The sequence below is a fragment of the Erithacus rubecula genome (genome assembly GCF_903797595.1).
Source record: "Erithacus rubecula genome assembly, chromosome: 10".
NCBI classification, from domain to species: Eukaryota; Metazoa; Chordata; class Aves; order Passeriformes; family Muscicapidae; genus Erithacus; species Erithacus rubecula.
The window spans coordinates 14,743,973-14,771,917 of NC_136662.1; the positions used below are offsets into that span (position 1 = coordinate 14,743,973).

Genomic DNA, 27,945 nt, shown 5'->3' on the forward strand with positions numbered 1-27,945 from the left:
CTCTGGGCCAACTGACTGTGCTCCCATTTCTGCTGCAGGAAATGCAATTAAAAAAAATCATATAGGTGGTGTGAATTTCAAGCAAAATGGCATGAATATTTTTTCTGCCTGTGAGATAAAAATGAAGGTAATTTCTGTGAAAGTCATTAAACTACAGGACTGAATGCAGAGGGATGGAGGGAACACATAACAGAAGAGCCCAAAAAGAGTAAGAGATATCTACTCAGGTCAGAAATGTGATAGCAGGTAGATTTGCTGACAAGCACATCTCATAATATCTGGAATCAGTGGAGCATATGAGATCAACTTTGAGAACTTTTGTAAAAAATCTATCCTGATAGAGTATTTCTAAAGCTAAGTGCAAGGGAGGGTTTTTTTGGACTGGCAGATGCAATGAGATCCTGTAAAGGACACCTGAGCTGTGCAAAACTGACCTGGCCAAAGGTCTGCATACTGAGATCAAAATCAGAGTCATAAACAACTATAGTAGTAGTAGTGTGTGTTAAATTTATACTTGGATTTGGAAGTCACATTTTATGCAGGTGCAAATGGATGCACTCATTAGAGATGAAGGTGATCATACTGAATAATTATTTATCTTTGTGAGTAAAATTGTTAGGTTTACTATTTCACTTCATTCAAACCTTAAAACAATGTATCTCACAGTGAAAGAATATTTTGCTGTGTAAATTATTATGTGTTATGCACTGAGAAAGAGCAATGACATGGCTCAATATCACAGTCACATAATAAAATAAGGAACTGTACTCCAACCAGTTAATTCAGTTATTTTCATGACAGTGTTATCCAACAGTTATCACCATGACAATGCATCTTTGTTGACTTAGAAGTGCTCAGAAATGAAAGAGTATTAGGACATGGAGACAAGGATATTAAGCCATGGTAGGAAGGAAGATTAGGAATGTAATTCTGTCTCATTTTTACAATACTGTAATCCCAACGGTACCACTGGAAGTGCTCCCAATTTCCACCAGGACAAAAGAAAGCATGTCTTCCTCTGATTCTTTGTGCTTGAAAACTATATCTTAATAACAGCTATATTTATAGTCCAACCACTATATAATGAAAGGAAATATGTGAAAATGAAAAAAAAAAAAAGTATTAACACATTCATCAGAATAACACAACAAATAGGTTGTGGCTTTCTTCTGGTGAAAATATAAATTAATCTTCTTTTCTGCTTTGAGCATTTTGACTCCAAGTGCAGTCTTATAATCTAATTGATATTACAGAATCATAGAATGCTTACATTGGAAAAGACCCTCCAAGTCATTGAGTCAAACCATTCGCCTCATGCTGCCAAGTCCACCACTAAACCATGTTCCTAAGTACCACATACCAGGCTTTTGTAACTCCTCCAGGGATGGTGACTCAGCCACTTCCCTGGGAAGTCTGTTCCAATGCCTGACCACCCTTTCAGTGAAGAAATATATCCACTCTAAACCTCCCCTGGTGCAATTTGAGTCCATTTCCTCTTGTCTTATCGCTTGTACTTGTCAGAAGACACCGACCCACACACATCTACAATCAAGTGGGTGGTAGCATAGTCAGGTCACCCCTCAGCCTCCTTTTCTCCAGCCTAAACTCCCCCATCTCCCTCAGCCACTTCTCATGAGACTTCTGTTCCATTTTAATTGTCCTCCTCTGGACTAGCTGCAGCACCTCAATGTCTTTCCTGACTGGGGACCCCAGAACTGGACACAGCACTCAAGGTGTGGCCCCATCAGTGCTGAGGACAATCACTGCCCTGGTCCTGCTGCTACACCATTCCTGAAACAGGCCAGGATGCCTTTGGCCCTCCTGGCCACCTGGGCACAGCTGGTTCATGTTTATGTCCAGCTGCTGTCAATCAGCATTCCCAGGTCCCACTCCACTGGGCACTTTCCAGACACTCTGTCCCAAGGCTGTTGTGCTGCCCAGGGTTGTTGTGACCCAAACACAGACCTGGCACTGAACTTTGTCAAACCTCACACCACTGGCCTCAGCCCATCCAGATCCCTCTGCAGAGCCTTCCTGTCCTCCAGCCGATTGACACTCCCACACAATTTGGTGGTGTCTGCAAACAGGCTGAGGGTGCTCTCAGTCCTCTAGTTCAGAGCATCAGTAAAGATATTTAAAAGAACTGTCCCCAACACTGAGCCTTGGGGAATGCCACTAGTGACCAAATGGGCCACCAAATGGGTGTAGCTCCATTCATCACCACTCTCTAGGCCCATCCATCCAACCAGTTTTTAACTCAGTGGGAGAGCATCCACCCACACCATGGGAAGGTGTTTATTCAGGAGAACGCTGTGGGAAACTGTCTAGGGATATACTAAAATCTAGGCAGAAAACACTCACAGCCTTTCTTTCATGCACATAGAAGGAGATCAGGTTGCTCAACCAGGACCTGCCTTTCATAAACCCACGTTGGCTGGGCCTGACCCCCTGATTGTCTTGCACCTGCTGTCTGATGGCACCAAACAAGACCTTCCCCAGCACTGAGGTCAGACTGACAGCCTGCAGTTTCCAGGATTCTCCTTTCCAGCCATTTGTGTCATATTTGTTAGGTCCTTGTCAACTGGGATATCTTGGGTTAGCCATGACTAGTGGATGGGCAGAAAGTGGCTTGTTCAGCACTTTCACCAATTCATGAATATTACATGCAAGTAGCTGAGATTCATATAGTTTTTCCTATATGAAACTAAGCAATTTATATATATGAAACTATTTACCCTTCAGAATAGAGCTCTGTGAAACAAATCTAACCTTAAATTAAACAATAGCCTCAAAGACTTCTGCCTTTATAGGGCACTTCCATGCTTAAAAGCGCCAATGTAAAATGTACTGGTTTTATTTGACAGATCTGCTCTTTGGACTAAATCCAGATTTCTAGTTATTGGGAGAGACTTTTACTTCTGGATCAAGCCCCTTGTGTATATCCACATTCATGTATGATTACTTTAGTGGAAAAAGAGGTTTTATTCCCATTTATGATGGAGCAAACTGAATTATCTTTTGGCATTACTTACTGTATCAACAATGAAATTTATGCAATCGCAGTGCATTTAAATTCTGCACTATAATAAAAATGCATTATCCCAATGAAGGGTAGGAGAAAAACTGCTAATGTTTAACTGGGAGCACCTTCAGTAAAAACAAGAAGCATGAGATAGAAGGAACCCTGCTTGGTCTTTTGCAGGCCATTTGAGTTTTTCAAGTTTTGCAGTTAAAAGCTGTAAAATATATTTTTATTAGTGAACTAAGAAAATTAGATAAATCCTATGAGACTTAGAGCATGTGGAAATCTATTCTGCCATTCTAACAAAGTAATTTTTTCATGATGTAACTGCACTGAAATAGTTCTTTTTGTGAAACAATTCAATTGTTAAAGTATTTTTGAGTATGAGTAGAACGCATTTAGTAAAACTCACTTGCACCCCTTCTATATTGTTGCTTTCTTTGGCAAAATTTGGCATATACTGCATGTTTGTGTTTTGTTAATTACATGCAATATTTTAAATAACATTTTTTAAAAAAATGTATAAAAACTAAGGTTTATGTTCATGTGCATATTATAGCTGAGATAGCCAAAGCTGCATGGAGAAACTAGACCTCTGGCATTTATTGAAATTCCATGGAAGGTAGGCTTCCCAGACTGTGCAGAGAACAGAACTTCTCAGCATTTATTCAGGTATGCACCTTAAAGTAAAACTTCCGTGTGATCAAGCACCGTGCACATAGGATTGAGTTTTGCAATTTCCTGAACAGCTTTTACAAGGAGGGCTCGTGCCTCTTTTTCCTCCCTTTGCTGTTTATGTCCTGCTTCCCATTTTCCACTCCCTGCTTCTTAACGCCTCCCCAGCAACGTGCTGGACTTAGCAGGAGCTGGGTCAGGGTGGTGATCAATGGCTCGGGCTGCCATTGATCACAGTGAAGAGAATCACAGATCTCAGCCATGCCATCACCAGCAGCTGCTTCTACTTAGCCTGCCAACTTTCTGTCACCTCAAGAATTCAATGAGGTTCAGAGGCAGTGTGAGAAGGTTATATAATTCTGTCAAGAGATCATGTCTTTGATTTTTTTTCATCTCTTAGACCTACAAGTCTACCCTTTGGGGGTCTATCACAGGCTGAGAAGTTCCAATATATTACATACCATAACACAGCAGTATAAAGAGTGCTATATAAAATATATAACTGCCCTTCCTTTGAAGAGAATAGCAGGAGCTTTCACTCCTTTCTTTCATTAAAAGAACATTACCTAATGCTGAAGAGAAACCACAGCTGTATTCATATATGTATGCACATGCTTTGCTTGTAATTTGAAACACATTGTCAGATATTATCATATCTAGTGTTCCCTCTCTCATTTATATTTAAATATTATATGCCTAATTTGTAAGAGTAAAAAGTTACTTTAATAGTTTGGATAAAATATTCACAGTTTAGCAACTTTACTGGGAAAACAAAATATATTTCACTAAGCCATTAAAAAAAACCTAGGAACTCAAATGTTGCTTTCATGTCTGAAAACTGACCTTTTTTTTTTGCTCCATTTTTTCCTGTTTACTTAGCAGGTAGTTTGTGCTCTTGCTCACATATACTGAAGTAGAAAGCTGCCACATTTTGGATGTCACCACTTCCCAGATTATACCCTGCCCCTCCACTGGAAGATTGCAATCTCATCGACAGTCCCGAAGATGAGGGCAAAGGCTTTTCACTGGCAGTTTAAATTAGCAGGCAGTGTGCATGTAGGTGGCTCAAGTACAGACACATGCTCCTCTCTCTCATCCCTGTGGGCTGACAGTAATTTCCAGCAGAACTGTAAGATGGACAGCTGTGAGCATGAGTATCTGAAATCATGGCAATGACATCTGGCAGAGTTGTCTGTCCCAGCCCCATGGCTGGAAGGCTGGTTGGCACGGTGGGCTCTGCAGGCAGGAGAGAGCTGCTGGAAAGCTCAGGCCTACAAACCCTCTCCAAACAAAGAATGAAAATAACCACTGTGCACAGAACAATGCTGTAGCAAAGTTGGATTTCAAAGTTTTAAATCTATGCTGAAATGATTCAAAGGAGTCAGGCAGGCTGAATGCACTGGGCTGAGTTCCTGTAAGAATAAAGGATGTGAGGGGGAATATGAAAGTATTCATGGTTAATAATGATGGCTATGATGGTAATATTCTCTGGTCTTCTGAATGATGCTTCCAAACAGCCACAGAAGGAAAAAAAAAAAAAAAAAACAACGGAATTCTAGATATTTTCTAGGAATTAGAAAAAAAACCCTTGCACATTTAAGAAATTCTTTACTTGGTCATTTTGAAAAAAATCACATCGTCAGTGTTTCTTTTAAAGATACACTTTCAAAGCTTCATGAAATCTCTCTGTTAAATGAGGCTCCTACTTTAACACATTCAAAGAGGTCTGTGCTTGAAAATGGACTCAAGAGCCAGGAAAAGAGGCCATATTCTGTTATACAAATGCAGTTCCAGGACTTTAATGAATCCAGAGAATTTACCAGTGAACATAGTACACAAATTAAGTTGATTTACTATGCAATCTGCAATTTAAAAGAAGGTGAAATAAAGACTTAAAGCTTCCTATTCTACCATCTTGCCATTTTTATAGTTTATCATAATAAAAAATGAAAAGAAAGTGATATCAGTCAATATTACAGGATTCCATATTAGCTTTTCACATAAACCAGGTGCAAGCAATTAAGAATATGCTTTCTATATTTTTAAAAGGCTCTTTGTCTATTTTCTTTTATCCATTCAGTTAAAAAGAAAAGAAATATCCAGAGCTACTCTGTAGAGTTTGGGATTTTTGCTGCCTGTCTTGGCTATCTGGATGCATCAGCTCTCTTTCTGAGTACTTGGTGTCTTATAAATCCCATTTGAGCTCACATTTGAAGAGATAAAATGTTCATAAAAAGTTATGGAAATGATACTTCTAACAAAACTGATTTTAATTAACTCCAATGCAAGCACTTCTTTCCATGTTAGGTTTGGTATGCCCATCTCAAACTCGTTTTGTAACAAAATCCACCACTTGGACTAAAACTAAGGTGAACATTGTTACTTTAAATCACAACTCTGTATTTCAGCAATTGGCATCTCATGAAGTGGTTGTGCCACTTGCAAAATATTCAAGGACAATATTAAACAAAATCTACAACCTTCCCAATGTTATTTAAAGAAAAATCAGGTTTTCCATCTCTCTTACTTCTTTGCCTCTTCAAATACTGTTATTAACATTCTTTTTCACACATCCTAGTTTCTCCTCTTTCAATTTTAATTATTTTTTTTTCTTTCTAAATTAATCCTTTGTTTGAATTGCTACTTTGGAGAGAAAAAAAGGATTGTACAACAAACAGCTGAATATTTGCTAGTTTGCTTTGGGTCTTTTTATGTTCCTTCTCGGAGGCCAGATCTGACAAGGTGCTGAGCATCAGCAACTCACTGAAAGTTGAGGGTGCTGAGAATATCTCAGAAGAGCTTAGCATATTGCAGGATCATGCCTTGCACAGCAAGTTCTCCAAGTGATGACTATTTATGTTTCACTGAATAGACTTAGCATAAATTTTAACAACTCTGATATGATTGGGATTTTTTTTTAATGGACAAAGAGGAGGCATTTTTCATGACCATATCACTCAGCACTTTAAGAATGAAGTGTACAGCAATGCCACCCAAAATGTCTGGCAAAGATCCAGATGTCATAGTAACAAACACACAAATACTGGAATGCATTAGAGGCAGTTGCAAGGTGTAGAAGCACTTCAGTGCTGAGAAGGCAGCCAGATCCTGCCTTAATCAAATAATAGTACAAAACAAACTAAAACACAAACACCAAGAAACCACAATGACCCCCAAAGTACTGGACACTTTGTACTATTCAGCTGGGTTGTATTTTTTATGTTACAGATGCAGCATTAAGTAATAATCTAAATATGAATGCTAACAAAAAAATTCTATCTATTTTTAAAAAAATCTAATTTTATCCTGAATTTCTTACAATTTTTCAATCTATTATACAGAGAGTATGCATTTGCTGTTTCTCCACTTCTTACAGACAAGCATTCATGATTTCTTTCACAGAAGCAGTGAAGAGCCACTGAGTCTGCAGCTGGACCTGAGCAGCAGCTGTATCATTGCAATCTGAATTGTGCAGGACACTGTGCTGGGAGGCCATGGCTGCCCTTCTGCCAATTGTCTTACCCAGGCAAGGCTGCAGCACCCCTGGGAGACTGCTCTCACTTACACAGGGTTGTGTGACATGGTCTGCCACTGCAGGACAGAAACTCACATAGCTCACTGTTACCTTGACTTAACTTCAGCAAAGGCTCACTGAAATATTTGTTCTTCAGAGCTGTATAAATTTCCCCAGGATTTTCCTTGATATAAGAAAATTATGTTTATGGTTAAGTATGGCAGTTACAACTATCCCTATCCTAAGTCATTACTTAACTCATGGATATAGTGTTACTTTTCAAATGTGTGCAGTCAGGTTTTTTCCACTGCACCTATACACAGGACATAATCATAAACTCATAGGATAGAAAGGGTTGGGAAGGACCATAAAGACCATTTAGTTCCTACCCCCTTGCATGGGTGTGGACACCTTCCTCAGAGCTCATCCAGCCTGGCCTCCCTGGGATGGGGCATCCACAAGTTTTCTGGGCATCTTTTTCTCCTACCTCACCAGCCTCAGGGTAAACACTGATACAACACAGTGATTTATGTCTACATATAATGCTTTAGCTATACAATAACTGCTTATAATACAGAACCTTTCATTATGAAGAATCCACCCAAATGAAAATCTTACCCTCTTTGTGAAACTTGAATATAACAGCCCCTCCTGATAGCAAAACTATCAATACAGACAAAGATATTGTCTTGTGGCACTGCTTCTGCTAGCTGTTCCAAAGGTTTACCAAAAAAATGGTGTATTTCTGCCCTCAGTGCTCTAAAATTGCTGTATCAATGGAATTATTATCACACTATGAAAACATTTGCTTTTGATCAGCAAACTAGAAGGCTAGTTTTTGCATTGACTCAAAATTAATCTAGATGTCATTTTAATTTATAGTCATATTTTTTCTGAAGAACTACAGGATTCTTAAGACATCACTAGGTTTGCACAAAGATGTATTTTTAAATAATTTTATTGATCATTTTGTGTCATTAAAATGAAAATATCTGAAGTGCTTCAAAACAACGTTCACAAGAATTCGAGAGTAAATTACACTAATCATAAGAGCACCTCAAAGTGTATAATTTAACAATACACAAAATAAGGAAAGCACAACACAGAATTCCCATACCAACTCAAGTTCTAAAAATCTGTACTGGAGTCAAGATACTTGGTGTCTTACCTAAATCTCCAGGAAATCAATTTCTAAAAACACTGAAATGTTAAAGATGGAAGATGAAGCTACTTAAACTCTTCTTTAGGGGCTCAAAACAGTTTCAGGGCACTGAGTTATCATTTTTGATAGGGATCTCACATTAAATTGACCTTTCCAGCTGAAAAGATGCATTACCTGTAAGCAGCTGCTAACCCTGCCCTGACCTGCCCTGAGTCCCAAGGCTATGGAGGTGTGACTGTTTTCTTTCTTGTCTGCTGCAGTTTTCCCAGCCAACGTAATTCAGATGCATATTGCCAGCAGTGAGGGAGGCCATGTGGTTAAATGGGGAGAGGAAGGGTGTAAGAGCACCCTGACTTTGATTCTGACTGAGCCACTGGAAGAACAAGTGGCTATGAGGAACTACTTGACTTCTTTAAAACATTATCCAGCTTGCTGGTTGAGATATGAAACCCCGCTCTAAAAAAATATGGCCACACTGGCCAAGGTAAACATTACATGTAAATAAATGAAGAAGAAACAAATCTCTCTTTTTGTGTGTTTATGTGTGAAATAGTTCTAGAGAACACTTAATGAAGCATCCAGGACTCAGAAAATGCAGGTAATTGTGCTGTGCAGATAGAAAAGCAGCGACAGCTCCCTTCTGTACTGAGCAGTGGTCTACCATACAGCTAATGCTGCCAGACTCCTGCAGGAGAAGGTAAAAGCTGAGGATTGTTTACCATTGCCAGACAGGAAAGGTTGCCTATCCACCAGTGATTGAGCCCCAGCAGCACTGGCCTTTTGAACAGAAGGAGGCTGAGGAGATATTTATAAGTTAAGCAGCCTTCTTGTTCCTTGAGGGGAGCACACCCCTCGGCTGAAACATGAGCAGGTTGCTGCTAAGCACCTTCCCTCCTAAAAGCCTCTTCTCGGGGGTGAAGTGGTGGAGAGCAAACAAAAAGGTATATAAATGTAGTACATTTATATAAAATGTAATAAAACATATTTTGATACTTAGAAAAGTATGAGCAAAGGTTCAGATAAAAACACTGCATCAATTATAGTAGTACCTGCCTACTGAAGAATACACTTAAATAATAATTTGATTCAGGACATATTTTGAAGAAAGAACTCTGTTCATTTTTGATCCTCACAAAGTGTAGTTATTTTTGGAAAGAGGATTGTTAAAAATATTAATGTTATTGGATGGAGCAGCACAGCTTACAGTAATTGCTACTGGAGTCTGTCTGATGATTGGTGGTCAATATTTTCACATGAGACTCCCCACAAAAGAATGTGCTCTTTAGTCTGTACTAAACCAAAAAAATACAGAGAATTCGGGTGTTCGGGTGAGGAACTGGAGAGTATCATTGTTTCATTTACAGAGAAAACCACTGCAGTTCCAGAACTAGCACCCTGACTATGTGTCTGTATATTCTCTGAAAATAGAGCTGGCTTTGGATTGAGCCATCTCTCACCAGCTATACAGAGGGGAAGTGATGTCACTCTGAAAATAAATATAGAAATGGGTTTTCTGGAAATATTTATACTTTGTTCATGGATCAAGTGCTGAATGTACAGCCAAGGAGAGCCCACTGCTCAGCTTGCACCACTTGAAAAGAGGAAAGTTTTTAAATTTGCAAAGATTCTCACACCAGGGACTTTTTTTCTTTTAAAATAACTGACTCTTGACATAACCTTGTCTGTTTTAAAGGCCAAACATTTTCCTTACTCCCAAGTGCTTTGTGAGCCTTAGGGATATATTGTCCCTGGCAAAACTGGGATAGCAATACCCTGGGAACGGGTGATTTCCATCAGGGACAAGGAAATCACTCCAAACCACATTTCATTCTGGTTACAGCATTTTAATGAGATTTCAAGCCCTTCTGAGACAGTCGCAAGAAACATTCAGCCCCAAACCCTCAATCAGAATCCTGAAAGTTATTCTAATGTCTCAGCTGAAGATGGATCTTAGGACTCCAGTTTGGCTGTGATATTTCTTACATTATATTTAGCATTGATTAATTAAGGGGTGACTAAATACTGACCTCTCAATTAATTCTGAAAGAAGTTGGATGACTGGACATACCTAACAACATTTGAGAAGACTCCTTAACTATTTCCTGGAAAACAGCTTCCAAAAATCATCTTCAATAACTTCCAAACTCCTTCATGATATGGATTTCAGCTTAATCAAGGCACTCTTATTTTAATGAACACATAATTTCCTGTGAGAATATGAGCAAGTATTTATATGGGAAATATTAAAATCATAGCTAGCAATATAACTCTTAATGTGCAATAAGAGTGTATATGTGAATGCAAATGAAGGCACCATCATCCATCTCTCTGTGATCATGTCTCAGTCACTAATGGATTGTTTGCAAACAGTGTTGCAGGGATCCAGATATTCCACTCAGAGAGAAAAAAGCAATTCATTGAGAACACACGGCACCAAAAGGATAAAATAATAAGGGGCGTAAAACAACTGTTAAGGAAATAAAGGGTTAAGAAGCAAATCTTTAGGGCAAAAGGTGATTTAAATTTCATCAGAAATGAACTGTGATTCAGATCATGCTTTTTTTTTCAGTTTACACATTTTGAATTAATGTAGCATGGATTATGTTGCATAAAACAATGACAATAAATGAATTCTACTCATGGAAATTACTCATCCATCAGGCAGTGTCAGGTACATTCAGAAGCACATGCATTAAGTTCTGCACTGTAAGTTCAAGTCATTTGTATGTGAATAATGTTAGTTGTGAAAATGAAAACAAGAAGAGATAAGGAAACTTTGGGATCCTTCTGCACTGACTTCTCTTTGACCCAGGAAAGAACAATGAATGTTTGCTTTCCCTTGGAAGGGGTGCCGACAAGGCTACACAAACAAAGAAGCAGAAGCTCAGCTGGTGCAAATTAGTATAGTTGCACAGACTTAATGGAACTGCATCCTTTCCCCCAGCTAAAGCTGTGGACACAAATGCTAAAGGTTCCTCTGTTACAATTCTTTCAGGACAAGGATCAATCATGAATCCTTTCACAAATCTTCAAACAGAGCTTTTCCCAAGCAGATTTTGTAGACCTGAGTCTGATTTTCTACTTCTTGAATGACCCAAAATACTTGCTTCCTCTCATAACTGTGCTTTTTCCTAGTCCAGTTTCCACATTATTTTGTTGATTCTGTAGTACTGCAGTGAACAAACCCCTGTCAGTCCTTCCAGGTCCTTCTCAGTTCACTAGCAGTGTGCACGCAAGAGCAATATTCAAGGGGGCCTGGCCATGCATGCCCATGTGCTTCCTTCAGTCCATCTCCCAGAAACTAACTACAATCTCTTAAAATGAGCAGGCAGAAGCCAAACCTGCATTTACCTCAACAACAAGACTGCACTCTATTTTTAAGAATTCCTTTCTGATGAAGATACCACTTCCATTCACCTAAAAACACAATTAAGTTAGATCATAAAAAGAAAAGGCCAAATTTTACTGCTGTCTCATGATCTATCTCCTATAAGTGAAGTGATATCATGTTTTCCTGGAAACTGAACTGTTTTTGAAACAGCAAAAGAATGTTTGTAATAGCTTGTCATTCTCGTCAGTGCTATTCATGTCCAGTAAACTCTTTCCTTGTAAATCCATAAATGTCAAAGGTTTCTGTAGATCTTTTCTAAGCAAGTGTATAGTTTGGCATAGTGTCTGACTGGGCAGAGGTGAAGGATCCTGGTGTACAGATCTTGGATACTGCTATTGTCTCCTCTGTTAAAAACTCTAGGAGTTTTCTAATGCTACAATTTGGCAAATGCATTTTGGAAGAGATCCAAAAGACTTCTCTCCTCTGGCTCTTGGGAAGACTGGTACTCCAGAAGAAATCAATAGGGCCCAGTAGAAACAGGAGAAACCAAATGAAAATGTCTGTTAGTGACTGTATGACTCCTGGGCTTAGATGTGCCCTGCTGTAGAAGCTTGTTTTTACTGCTCAATAATACTCAGATTAATACCACTGTTAGTGGGACTATAACAAAGAAAAATTATGAAAATAAATATAAAAGGAAATAGAAAAAAAATAAAGAAGACTGAAACAAGGAGGAGGAAACAAGCAGAATGGGAAAAGCCACCTGACTAGAAAAGCAGAGAGTTTCATGATCAAACATTGACACTGGGAATGAATCTTTTAGAATAAAAACTAGACTGATCCATTAGAAAACTTTATTTTCAAGAGAATAAAAGAGCAATGTTAATTCAAATAAATAATTTTTCTTGAGGCAGGGACAGCTGGATGCTTTTTGTGAATAAAGCAAGATCTGTTCCAGGAAGAATTCCCCAGCAATATGTGTATCTGTCTGTATCCCCTTTGCAAAGGTCTCATGAAAATGCTATTAAATTAGTGCTTGCCATCCTAATTTTGATGCTTTGCTGAAGTTCAGAAAATGGCTGCCAGCCTAAACTGTGAACTGCTTTAAATCACTCCTATCCAGGTGATGATGAATGTTCTCTAGATTTTATCTGTAGAGTGGAAAAAACAAACAAGAATGCATTACTCAACCTCTAAGATTTTTTAGAAGCCGAAATTCATCTAAAGGAACACTTGAGTCCTGTCTACCCCCCACTGAAGTGATTAGGAATTTCAACTAAATAAAGAATGAAGGTGAGACTGAAATGCCCATGTAATCAACCTTCACAAAAATCTAATACAAAGTTAAAACTCTTTTGAGATAAGTGCAAACATGGGAGCACTGAAATAATACTGAAAGAAATGAAGGAGGCTTTTTAAAATTCCCAACTTGTGCTTTCCTCAAAGTGTAATTCAAAACTGATTAAAAGTATTAAATCCTTTTTATGCAAAGGGTTAATAACAAAATTCAAATAGTGGTGTGGTGTCCCATGGATACTCAATAATGAAAATTCAAATGCTCATTTCTTTAAGCCTTTTGTGTCCCTTTTCTAGATAATTGGTTTTTTGCCTAATTTTTGAGGCTATTTAATAACACCTCCTGCTAGACATTTCATGTAAACTCAGCAAGAGGAGGCATCGTGAGTAATAGAAAAGACTTCTGCTCATTTTAAAGCTCAAATTCATACTTTTCTTAACAAAGGAGATCCCCACTGTTAGAGTTTGGCAACCAGCAGGCCAACTGCAATGGGGAAGATTGGATTAGGGGGGCAGCTGACTGTGCAGTAAAGTCTCCACTCCAAAGCAGGATTTTTATGTAAATTCCATTACAATTCATGCTTTTTGAGATAATGAAAAGGATACAAAACACTTCAAAGTTTCCAAGTCAGCAGAATAATGAACAGGGGCATTCAGAAAGTTGATTTAATACATTTTTTTAAAATTTGGACCCTTGCATGAATAGGATTGGCATCTGTTCAATGTATCACATGGAATATTCTTTTATTACCACTGCCTAAACTCCATAACTTTTCAGGCTATTAGTGATGTGTGAGCATCAGCTATCAAGAGTTTTCATCATTTTCTAAGTGCTTGCCTGAAGACAACTTTTACCAAAGAATCACCCAAATACTATTTGAAAATAGAATATTTTCAACTCAACAGCTTTACACAACTGTCTATGAATATACAGCATTTTTTATCAATGAACTTCAAATAAGAGGAGTCTGGGGTCAAGAGTGTCATTAGAATAATCTTCTACTTTGTAGAAGAATTTAATTTGTGAGTATTTTCTCTGATTATAGTGAAATTGGAACCTAGAAATTTTGATATTTTTTTCAAATTTGTATGTTTGCTGATTACAAAATTAAATTAGTATATATATTAGCATATATTTGCATATTTTGCATATCTTTGTAAAAGTGTGTGTAGTAAACATATGTAGCCACACACTAAGCATTTTTAGACCAGAAATACTCTCAAATGTTTAGTTCTGCCTGTCAGTCTAGCTGATATGAATACTTCTGCTGCAAAATATGCAGTGAGAATACTTCCACCACATTGAAGTGGCCATGCCATCAGGTCTATCAATCATCTTAAATACTAGAAAGACTAAGGACATCATGAGAGGGTCAACACAGAATATAACACACATGTGCTACCTAAGAGCTCTGCAAGGCCTTTGGGTGCTTCTCTTCTGTGGTTTGTGTGTTAATTTTAGTATTAACCTACTATTAGTGATAAGTTCACAGTGCTCAACAGGGCACTCACTATTCAGGAACCACATTCAAGACAAAATGTACTGCTGATACTGTTAGTGTCTTTATACACAACATCCCTATTGATATAAATTCTTCTCTTAAGGAAATGGTGAAAACATCCACTTTTAGGAGCTGAAAGAAGGAAATTATTAGCAAATATGTAAACTACAGATATAGAAAGATAGCAAAGTTCAGAAATTGTAAAATACTGGGGCCACTGATATCTAAAATAGTACTCTTTCCTCTTGATTTAAGTTTTCCTTCAAACAAGCATTCATTTTTTAAATAAAAAGGAATATTCACAACACACTTTTTCTTCAACCTATATAATCAAAACAGAAACCAACTAGTGCTCCAAAACTGTTTCAAAAAAGGAATCGACCAAGATTTGAACCACAATAGAGTTTGTATGATGTGAACATTTAGCTATTAAGGCTCTTTATTATGATTGATGAGGCTAAAAGGTGAGTTTATGAATTAAAGTTTGCAAGCTCTGTTGTTTAATGAAAAGCATTGAGAAGCCACAGAAAGCAAAATTTGAGAAACAGCTATTACTCTTTAGACCACAAGATCACACTGGTCATATTGTATCATTTAAGAGCAAATATAATAGGCTTTTCTGAAACAAACAAAAGCAGAAACATGTTATAAACAAATTTGATTTGTGGGCGTTTTGTGGTTCCAAGTTGTTCATTTGGTTATAATCACATACCTTGCTTTTCCTAGGGAAGTATTCAGCCAAATATACTCACTTCAGGAATAAAAAGGAAAGTGAGAAGCAACAGAGAGAGAGAAAACACGTCAGGATCCTGCCCTGCTTCCATTGTACTAAGCAGTAATTACTCTGGAAAGTGCTATTAAGCTGAGCACTCAGTGGGCCAGGTTCAGCTACCCATATTCATGCAGACTTAACACACGGGCCATCAGTGAGTCCTCCTGGGCTGTGCTCTGAACATCATCACACAGTGAGCAGTTACTAATACGAATAGTCCTGCTGACTTCAATGTAATTATGGAGAAGAAAGAAACCACTCAGAGTAGTACAGTCGGTATCAAAATCAATCTCAACAGGAATAAGGACGGCAGAATCAAGTCTTCTGGGCACAACACAGCCAGTTCACTTAATGCTATAGAGAAACACAGCAAAAATTACTGATGCCTGATAGACTAAAAACCAGGATGGAAGAAAACCTTTTAATTAAGAATGATAGGAGTGGAAAATCTTCTTCCTAGAAGAAATAAGAATATACCAAAGATACAAGCAGAATCAAAAGCACCATAAAAAAGCCACTCTTTTTTCCCGTGTTTTGGAAATGAATTGAGTTGAATTGCTCTTTGTCACAGTGATACAATACTGTCTTCAGGTGGCCATTGTTTCCATGTCACCTTTGAACCACACAAAACCCTCGTCAACATGCTCCTCAAATATTCTGTTGTTTTCTTTCACAGAGTGATTTATAACACTTCACAGCAAGGAATGTGCCACATCCATTAAACATTAATACTGAGTTATAGTTTTCTAAATCATAGCTATCCACTTTGTACTCTTGTGCTTGACTTGTATTCCAGGAAAAGAAATATATATTTTTCTGTTCTGTCATTTATTTATTTAGCACTGGGCTCTACTGAAATCTCCTGAAAACAATGAGAAAATGTCTTTTTGTTTGCTTTTAAAAGTACCTGACTTTGCTTGAAATACATGGTGAGAGACAGTATAAAATGAGTAACAATTTGATAAGACTTGAACTGAGGCCACAGAACAATATGTCATAGGCAGGACAGCTCATGAGGGGTGCCAGAATTCCCTCCTAAGGAAAAAGCCTACAATGACCTTATATGGGAAGATGGGATAAATCCAGAGAAAGAGAGGTTTTTATTTAAACTGGAGAAGAACAATGGTTCTGACACAGAAGAGAGATGTTTCCACTGGACAGCTGTTCTCCAGGTATCCCATCACATTCATAGGTACTCCTGCCTCTGATGCCTTCTCTGAATACAATTTACTAAATCACATGAGCACATATTTAAAATTATGTACAACAATAATCCTATTGAAATGGATGGAAGTCACTCTGTGTTTAAAATTAGACACATGCTTAAATGTAAGGCAGAATGAAGCACATAATCCTCTCACCATGACATTTTCAAATTGTACTGGAATTTTGGTCAGTGCAAACGCATACAGTCACAATTCCTGACACCTTACCAGTTTGTCTGTGACATTCATTCCAAGCCATTAGAGCCTGGATCCATGGGGAAGATGACTGCAGTGTGCTGGAGGCACAGGCACTTTTTGCTGGCTATGCAGCAGAATCTGCTGTGCTCAGAAAAATACATGTCTTAGGGGAAGGATTTGCAACTAATGCCCTCTATAGCATTCTCAAACTCAACAAATCAAGTGATCAAAGTATTAATTATTATTTTTTTAGAACATCAGTATTTTCCCTCACAGTAATCTAAGCACAATCTTTCAGCTGCCATCTAGTCATATTGGACTCCACCCTTAACCACCCAGGACCCAAAGTGTGGTAAAAGCCTTGGTGCCTAATAGAGCACTCTGGAATTCATCTGGAGACCCTGGCAAGCTCCAAACCATACCAGAGTCTAGCATATACTGTTTATTGTCAATTTTGTAATCTATGGTAGTTGTTACATTTCAAATACAAAGGAGAAGTCTGCACTATATAATGTGAAAGAGAAGACAAAGCAACCCTATCTCAACATGTGCAGTAGACAGTAAAAGCATTTCTCTACATGCACATGAGGAAATTAACAGCACTCCCCACATATTCATTCAAGGCAGTGTACATGCTGTGCTGGATGCACATATACATCAGAGAAGCAAAATTGCTTTAAATAATCAAAATACACAAAGGAACATTTTCTGTGTGGCTGGAAATAACCCTGACAAATGTTAATGTTTTGCAAATGAAAAACTTTCTTTAAGAAACAACATAAAAAACAGAGTGTTTTCAGATGCATACAAAGTAAGCTCCTGTATTAACTTGTGTTTCACTACCTAGATGTATACAAAGATCATTGTGTGATGAACAAGTACATTCAAACTCTTTTTTTTTTTTTTTTTTCCTGGATTATGAATGTATTTTGGCAAGATCCAGAGAAGGTCAACAGCATGATTAAAGATGTGAAGAAGTTCCATATGGTGAGATACTGAAGAGGAGTGGACTACCTGAGTTTAGCAGCAGATTTTGCTGATGTATAAAGTAATGACTGACAAGGACAGACCTATGTATTTTTCCCTGTGTACATCAACAGAAAAAAGAGCTTCATCCAAATTAAGGAACAGCATTTTTAGTGTCCCTGCTATTACGTTACTCAGCATATAATTAATCAGTGAAACTCATTGCTGCAGTAAAATACTGAGATAAATTGATTGCAAACAGGATTAGTCACACATGGATAAGACCAACATACTGATTAAGACTGGATAGGACGATATACAACTTCCATTTCTCAGGCTACCAGTTTTGATTCCTCAGAACACAATAACTGTAAAATCCAGAAAAAAATTTTTGCACTAGTATTTTCTGGGTAGGGGAGAAAAAGCTACATACAGTCTTTTGTCATGGTCTTTGAAAGGTGTGAAACATCAAACAAGAGGGCTTACTTTACTATGACAATTTTTATATTACAGCTGCCTGCAAGACATTTTTCTCTAATTGAGAATACTGACAATATATAATAAGTAAATAAAAACTGAAATTGAAAAGCAAGATTCAGTTGTAGGTAGTGTTTACAATAAATGAAGCTGAAATCCTGCTGTTATGTTTCTGACAACTTTAATAACAATAGATCATCTTGCTTTAGTTGCACACTGAGAGGGGGCTGCAAGGTATGTCACCCACAAGAATGACTAATGTGCTATGCTTATCACTTTAGAAGCAGAACTATCTGAATTCTGCTTGCTAACTACAGGGCAGTGCAAATTATCCCGACAGCACCGTGTGTTCTTTCTATACCTTGCTTACAGGCCAGGATTGCTTAGTCCCAGTGTATTAATAAGTAAGTGCAAGTATTTCAACAATCAGCATTTTAGCATTTGCATGCAAACTCTCATGCTGTGTAATTATACACAGTGCTGGCACTCAAATTAATTAAAGCTGATTTCTCTGTGACTGCAAACTGGTCATATCCCCAGACTTGCTCTAGTATGAAGTCATCACCCTATATTCAACATGACACTTTATGTCCCTAGAATTCTTAGCAATGCTAATATGCAACAACTGTAAATTAAGCAATATTTTACAGAGCAGCTGACAACCGCTGGTTAGTTGTTGAGTTCCACCTCCCTCTCCCCCCGACATTTTCCACATAAAAGTAAGAAACCAGTTATTTCCATTGTGCTTGCTTTGTAATTATCTGAACTAACAATGTAAACAAATTACATGCATTGTTTCAACAGATACTCGCCCATGTTTGATTAGGGGTTACAGAAAACTTATAAAACACAAAACCCAACAACAACATCAACAATGTTTGTTTGATGCTAACATGCAATTAGTCTCTGACAATTTCAGTGTTAATTTAAAAACTCCTTCTCTTTCTCTTTTTCCCTGAAATGGCTTTTTAGTTTTAAAAGGCGTGCTCTTGCCAGGCAAGAATAGGGAATTGAGGAGGCAGAGCAGAAGAGCTGACTGCTAGATTTCAGGACTCCTCATCAAATAAAGTGGAGCTGTAGAAGAGACAGTTCTTTGCAGAAGAGATCCATAATTGCTGACTTCTAGGGCAGTGCTGAGTTCCAATCTCTTTCACAATAAAGTTGCCTGCTCTAACTTTATAATTTGGTTGAAATAAGTCCTTTCTTAACACATTTTTTTCAGCAAAGATCTCCTCTGAGAAATTAAAATATTATAGTGATCTTTTATCTTACAAATATGACTGCAATAGGAGCATTCTCCTATAACCTTCAGAAAGAGAAAATAATATAATCAAGCCCATTGGTATTTTGCATTTACAAAATTTCAAATGGGCTGTTTCTTCAGCTACAGAACTGAATTACGCCAAGAGAGTTTATGGCTTTATTACCTTGGAGGCATAGACTGCTCTTGGTGCAGAGCTGCTCTCCTAGTGCTTCTCCTATTTGTAGCAGTAGATTTACCATAGTGAGTGAGTACAGTTTAAAAAATGCTCTGAGTCTTTCATGAAAGTAAACTCCCAAGTAGGATCAGATCTTTTTTTTTTTTCTCTCCACATAATTTGGTGCTCAGAACAGCCAGACTCGAGTATGACAAAAGAGAATTGTACAGGTTGATATCCTAATAAAGTAGTTTCTTTATGCTAACATAAATCATAATGAGAATCTCTGTGCTCTAACAGTAATAATCGGCATAGGAAGTTCTCTTCCCTCAGTCGACACAGAAACTGCTGAAATACAATGAACAGATCAAACCCCACCTTCTTTAGCCTGAATTGAAACACTGTTGTGGCTGTTATGCTCCTTCCTTCAGCGTTGAGCATGTTCCGCTTTAATGGATTTTAGGTGCATTTTCAATACTTATAAAAAAAGTATAAAACAGAAAAAAGGCATGTTGGCTCACACAGTTTTGACATGGTGAGAACATGGAAATGCTAGAAAGACTTATTTTGGGTTAACAAACTGGAGATATCTGAAAATTAGAGTGATAAATATAGACTTGGCAAATATTTGCAGAATCAACTGAGCTTAAGCAACTAGAATATTTAGAATATCTTTGACAGTGTTTTAAAACTTAGCAATAGCCACATATTCTGTGAGACCCCATTAAAATCAAGAAACGCTGAAACTACGCAAAGGCAAAAACTATTCTCGTGTCTTTCTAAATGCTGGTTTCTTTTCAAATGCTACACTATATTCACATGCTTCACTTTTCTACTTGGAAAGGCTTGTTTCTATTCCCAGAATCACAGAATCAGCTGAGTTAGAGGGACCCTCAAGGATCACCAAATCCAGCTGCTGGCCCTGCACAGCACCATCCCCAAGAGCCACGCCACGTCCACAAAAGAATCCTGACCAGCACTGCTGCAGTTCAGATAACATCAGAGGCAAACAGTATTTTGTAGCATTTCCTGTGCATTATGCTAGGACCAAAACATTGTTTGAGCCCTGTCTACAATGCTAATTTCTACAGGCTGTAGTGCCAACACTGCCAGTGCTCCAATGGAGAGAGTAAAGCCTCTTACACTGGCAGCTGGAGTTTACTCCTGGGGAAGGCATAAATCAATACCAAAAAATGATAGACTAAAGGGAATTATTGTGCAATTGCCCTTCTTCAGCACTGGAGATATCATTCTTGGTGGTTTGAAAGCTCAGGTTTATGGTACTGGCTATAAATGCTATGATCTCCATTAAACATTTCAGAAGACATTCAACATTGGTGATAAATTCAGCTTGAAACTGGGGCAGCAGAGTTTCAGCAGCAGAGCAAGAACAGGATTTTGGCCACAAAATCCTTCCTGGGTTAATGCTTTCTCAAAAATTCCAGTGAACTCAGTCCTCTAATTCTCACCAGGTCTTCCTTCACAAACCCCTGTAAACAGGATCAACTCAGGTGGATCCTCAGATTAGCACACACCTCATTCTTAGCCAGATGCAGTTGCATGAGTGGGAACACACAGGAATGAGATCAGAGGTCAGTCTCTGACACCCAGACTCCACACTGGCCCTGTACAACCAAGAGAAGGAGATAACAGATGCAACTCAACAAAACATGACTTCAGTGTACGGTGCTCCTCTATTCTGACATGGGGAAGACCTCTTGTAAGTGCTGAGATAAGGCGAGATATAGATAAGATGAGCCTGTTCCCCATCTCTGAACTTCACAGGCATGTCACTACCAGTCAAATCTACACTAGAATTACCTGGAAACAAGTCAACAGTCTGTGCCATCGTGCTCCAGAGTGTACTGCTTTTCTGAGGCAGGTGAGCTGAAAAAATGATAGGCACAATGGGGCCATTGAATAAAAAGTACTGTGTTGTTATTGCTGTTATAAAGAAATAAATAGATGATAACTGAAGTGATCAAGTAAACTACTGCCCTTCTCAGGAATTCTTTAGATTGCCATGTCTGTCTGGAGAAAAACAAAAGCATGCAGTATAGAGACCTTTGATGAGCCCATTTAATTGTAAGTACAGGAACAGCTTATGCTTACTGAGAAATTACCAAAAACTTTGTAGACAAATTTCCATCTCTTCTTGTTCATTAAAAGAGATGTTTGGAAGACAAGGGCTTTACAGTCAAGAATATAAAGTGTATGAACTCTCCTAAATGATGCTGGAAATAACAGCACATGAAACAATAGCTCTTTGTCAGTTCCAGCTGTTGTTCCATTCAGTTAATTAAAAAAAAAAACCAAAAAAAAAAAACTATTACAAATTCAGAGTAAGAAAGATACAGATTTTCTAATCTAGTAACCATGATTTCCTTACATGTGATACGTGACCTAGAGCACAACAATCTTGTTCTTGTGGTATACCTAGGAAACCTTCTATTAGACTACATGGTGAATAAGTTTAAATATGTAAGGTGCAAAAAGTTAACCTGAGGTATAAAGATCAAAATAAATGCTGTATTTAAAATCCAGCCAAGAGCAACCATCTACATCATGAGGCCAACAATTCTACATTCTGCCACATCATAAACATGTGGAACACAGCCCTGGAAAGGACCTCCATTTTTTCAAGGCAAAAAACTGAAAACCTCAATGTATCTTTTACATTAATCCAAAATGTCGAAGCTCAGAAAAGAAGCATGCACAGCAAAGTAGCTTTTCTAGCCAAGTAATAGAGTTAGTAATAGACCTTTTACCCCAAGGATGCTCTGGGATTACTCTATTTTGCCATATACAAACTGAGAAGTTGCATAACAACTGATGAAAAAGACATCAGTTATTGATCATTCAGAAAATAAGAATTTTTGGTGAGCTTAAACATAAACGAATCAAGAGTAAAGGAGTAAGATTTATTATACTTAGCTTGTATTACCAATGGGACTAAAAACAGCAAGCTGCTGCTCAGCTTTCATACTCTGGTTCATTTTCTTGTTTTGCAGCTCAAGAATCTCAAAGCTCTACGTAGTTAACTTCAAAGTTCTAATAAGAGACTGCTGAAGCTGACAGAGAAATTGTTGAAACTGATTCTGCAGCTCACTCTTTGTGACTGAGCAGATGCATTTCTAAATTTTCCTTCCCATCATTTACCAGTTCCTTCTCCACTAAATTTAGGATTGAATGCTCATTTTCTGAACATTCCCCATTCTGTTGGGTTTGTTCCACATTCGAGAATCAGTAGGTCAAATGTGCTGCAGACTATTTTGTTAGACTAAAATAAAATTGAAGCTGTATGATTAATGATATGACTCATCTGTGTTGACTTGTTGGGGTTTTTTTTAAACAGGAAAGTAAACAAGTACTTGTCTAAAGCTCCACCTGCTTTGCTGCTGTTATGGTGCTGTGCAAATCAGAGAAAACAATTCCTCCTTCTCAAGGCTGAACTAAAATTAGGCTCCACCTGCAAGATGTTAGTGAAATCTTACACAGCTGCATTCCAGAGACAAGTTCCACAGATTGCTTTTGGAAAGCACTGTGCATTTCTGGCAAAATCAAAATCAAACTTGTTAGCTTTTTTTGCCTAACTTTTCAAAAATGTATTATTAATGATAAATGTAATTATTATCACACTAATCATGCTGATAAGTAATCTCAAAAATAGATCCATTTAAAATGTAATTTCACACCCACAACCCACTGTATTTAACCACTTCTTTGCAAATGCAGGCAGTAATCATAATAATACTTAGCACTTAGACAGCACTTTATTCATTTATAGACACTTCTATGGCACTCATCACCAGAGTAACTTTATTTTCTTTATTATGCCTTCAAAGTGCTGCACTGACATTAACAAATTAATTCTTACGGCACTTCAGTGGGAAAAGAATAAGTCTGATCATGCACTATTTACTAAGCAAAACTCTGCCCTTATCCACTCCCAATAACCTTCTGCTCACTAACAGAGTGCATATGAACATTGGGACACAGATCACAAGGATTACAGAGCTCTTAAAACATACTCAAATTCCAACTTTGAAGTGACAGACAATTGCTACTGAATTCAATAGTAGAAGGGTCTAAATTATATTCCTACCCTATTTTATAATAGTTATTTTTGGAAGTGAATGCTAAATATTCCAAGGTATGGAATTGTTGGAAGTGTCTATACAACTGTATATACAACAAACCTAAAAACAAATCACTATTTCATGTAGCAAATTGTAGTGAGTTATATAGAGTTTATCCTTCCAAAGGTGATGGGCTTTTAAGACCTTCATTTATAAAGAGAGATTATGCATCTTGGAGACTAAAGTGAAATTTGTGTTTGTTTTCATTCTCTGTGTTTGCAGAAAGGCAACTGGTTGCATGAGACTTTTGGTGATAATTTAAATGGGAAGTGGATTAACTAGATGTAAGTCAGTTAATATAGTAAACAAAAGATGAAAACAGATATTGTCTTGTTACATATTTGATAGATCCTCTGCAGATAATTTTAAAAAATGTGCGAATATATACTCAAAATCTGGGATGTGCAGTGTCATTCACTAGTTGTAACACAATATAATTGATACCTGTAACTCATGACAGACCCACGAAGGATAATTAACGTCACAATTTATTTTGCATGTTAAGATGCTAACATAAAAACAACCGAATCAAAATAGGCAACCAACTGCAGTGCGTGAGCAAACATTTTGTTGACCGTGCTTCCCAGTTGTTACTGTCAAAATAAAGCTATAAAAGGAGGTTTAACTTGCAGCTCCGAGGTAGTGAACTCCTCTCTCTTAGCACACTATAGGCCATTAAAGACTTGAGGGCCCCCTGAGACCGAGTAATTCTAGTGCACAATATAACAAGTCACACACGGGCGGGGTGGGAGTGGACTGGGGCACTTAGATAAGTTTCATTCATTGCAGTAGCCCAAGGGAACGGTGCATCAAGCCAGCTGCACTGGCTCAGTTCATCCTGTAACTTTACACTATTTTCCCTCTAAGTCACTACTAATCCCTCGGGTTTACATGTTTTTTTGGGCAGCATCAGAGAAAAGCAGTGTGAAATTGCCTGAAAGCCTCTTTATAAATAAGACTTATGATATAGACCAGTTCTGTTGTTGAAAGACTGAAAGAAATGCCCTTGAGGATTGCAAGAACCATTTTACAGGTCTCCTACTGTGATGTTTCTTGTCTCTGTCTAATGACTGATAACTAAAAAAAACCCAACAAACAAACAACCATTCCTAGCTTCCTCTTCTAATTTAAGTCAACTTTTTCTGGTTTACTTTTGATCAGCTATAACAATACATCCAATAGAAAATATAATTTGCTTAGATATTTTAGCTCTCTTGTTATTAAGAAATTGACTCTTTCTAAAGATTTGTCTTACTCCTTGGAAATTTTTAATGCTTTGGGACGAATTCCAACCTGGCTGTCTGGGTATAGTTGCAGTGGAGGTAAGAGAGGGGAATCCAGTAAAATAACAGGATTTGGCTCAGGCACTTCACATGCTGCTAGTCTTGTGTCTCTGCCTAATATTCTGTGCTACAAACTGAGACACAGTGAAGGCCACTAATCCAAGGAGAAATTTCCAGCTGACCTTGCATATTGTTTAAACCCAACCTCAGTTGTTCTTGTGAGTTTGAAAAGCCACTTCATATTGGCAGAATTGTAGTTCAAGGATAAATGTTCATGTAATCATGCAAACAACTACCATAAGGTGATGGAAAAGATGGATGCTGCCCAATTCAGAATTTAGATTCAGACCAACAAACCAGGTCCCATTTAAAAGAAACAAACATAAATAGTGGTAAGAACTATTTTTCTATTTTTTAATGTTAAAATCTGGAAAATTCCAATATCTCACACGGAGTATTTCAAATCACACCCAAATGCATTATCTCCCAAGCTCACGCCTGACTTCTATCTAAAAACAGGCTTTAAAATTAGCAGTCTCAGGGATGCCACCTGACACAGTACCATCTCTATGACTTTTCTAGCAGCCACAGCACCTGTTTCTGCTGCTGATAGTTCTCAAATGAGTAACATACAAGAAACATTCCTAATGCTCACCAAACTTGCAAAATACCAGTTGTCTGACCTTTGTGAGATCATGTTTGGAAACTTTGCTTTCTCAAGATTCACCTTTTGGTAAAGTTTGTATGCAGCAGCTGATTATACAACAGCCTTCAGGGCTCTAATAGTAACATTTGGAATCAGTCATTAAATTATGTAATATTCTCTGCTTGCAAAATAATTAATAATACAATCCTTATTTCTGAACTTACAGTTTCTATTTCCTTAGCATTTATTTTATTTTGGATAGGGAAAAAAGGTGTTGCAGAGATAATGATATCTTCTGTCAATCAAGTTCAAGAACAAAGTTTTTTTTCTTTTTGTTAACATTGGTTATGGCATTTGAACCACACTGAAGCAATTGCAAATTGGTTACTGGATTTCCACTAAGTAAAGTTTAAAACATTCATCTTTGAATGACAACTTCTTTTTTAGCTCTAGTTGAAGGTCTTGACAAATATATTTACCTTTTAACTACAATGAAAGAATTACTAACTTCAAGACACTGTCATTTGTTTAGTGGAAGAAATAATATATCTCCATAACTACACCTATATGGATACCTATCTATTTGCTACCAGAAACCTTGATTGGAAACTAAGTGGTGCTTAAGATAAATTTATCCTTCAGACAGAGATATGGATGAAACAAGTGCAAAACTATGTCTGCATTGGTAGTTCATTGACCAATTTGCTATTAATTCAGTAATAAACAGCATCAACTCCCTTACGTTGAAACCTACAAAGTTCCTTAGCAGACAAGTTGAAAAACCATTGCTTTTTGAATTATTTTTTTTTTAAAGTCAATGACAAAAATCCTGTCCAGTGGGGTTCATTCAAGGCCCTCAAAAACCGAATGAGATGCAGAATTGATAAGTGAAAAATTAAGAGTTTCAGCCCAATAAATTACCTGAGTACTTGCTTTGGAATTACTCTGTATTTTCTCACAAATTACTATCTATATAAAACAGTATTAAATAGAAAAGAACTAGTTACTGTGAGTGAATATAACTGGAAGACTAAATGACAAAAATCAATATATTTCTAATTTTTTTCTGTGGAACAGATGCTCTCATCCTAACAAATGGGATGTACATTTATTTAATGAATGAGCATATCTCCGAAAACTACACTGTTGTCAGAAAGTGCTCAAAAAGCAGTCATCATATGTGGAAAATGCTTGGATTATTCAGACAACAGAACATTTCCCCTTTTTTTCTGCATCTTTTACCCATGCTATACATGAAACAATTGTTAACTTAGGTAAGCTTTTCTTTAGGGAAGGTGTTCTCCTGCTTAGACTCAAATTGAGTTTGCCCAGAGAGTTCTGTGAAACTGCAAATTAATCTGAAAAATCATATCTAGGTTTATGGGACTTAATAGCTAAAAATGTGATGGTACATTAGTGAGCCTTACTCCTACTTATGGTAAAATCAATCATTACAAGGCGACCTTTAATGTTTACTTCCATTATCCCTTTTGTACATGGATTTTCTGAAAGACATGCAATTTCATGCTGTATACCTGCCCTAAAAACATTGGAGGAAGAGATCAATGGCATGGCCTTGAATGCTTTGTTTATCACAGCATTTTTCAGAACAGAAGTATGTTTCTATGTGGCAGAAGTTGCTTTTCACATGCAGATCAAGCGAGATGGTCAATACTGAGTCTTCCCTTTCCGAGCATTCCGGTCATTCCACAGTGGGACGCCTCTTCTTTCAGCTTCTCTAGCCCCTGGTTTCCTTTTGTACCTTGGTGTCTTACCATTGCCCCTTTGGCACAAATTCCTTAGCAGAGACATTTTCTGAATTTGACCTCTCAAGCACAGTTTTTTCCTTTCCTTTCCCTTCCCTTCCAAAAGATTCTGTGGCCAAGCCTTTACTCGGACATTCTCTTCCTGATAAGTATTTGTTCTCAGATGCTCTAGTAATCTGCAAATTGGTGCAAGCCTTTTTGTTTTAGCTGAGAATGAATGAGAATAGTAAATCTGGATTGTTCTGCCTCAACAATATGCCACGGCCTTTTCTCAGGGGAGAAGAATAGTGAAGGAAACTTTGGGCCTATTCATTAGTTTGACTGATATTTTTTCTTAGTTGACAGCTAGCACTGAGACTACTTCAAAGGTATTAAAGAAGGAACAGAAGGCCAGCACATCCATTAAATCCATTTATTTAATAAACTATAAAAAGCTTCAGTGCATGAGCGAGATGTCTATAAGTGCATGGAGCCAGCTTTCTCTCCAACCTTTTACTATCACTATTAGGGATCAGGAGAAACTGGAAATCATAAGCAACACTTTGACTTGAATAAACAATGCTGCTTATTTAT

The 27,945-nt window shown here is 37.6% G+C and overlaps 1 protein-coding gene across 4 annotated transcripts in view; it reads right to left on the minus strand.

The window, feature by feature from the left end:
- LOC306806102 (uncharacterized protein) overlaps positions 1-27,945 on the minus strand; it is a 213,864-nt gene that overhangs the window by 14,087 nt on the left and 171,832 nt on the right. The window lies entirely within an intron of this gene.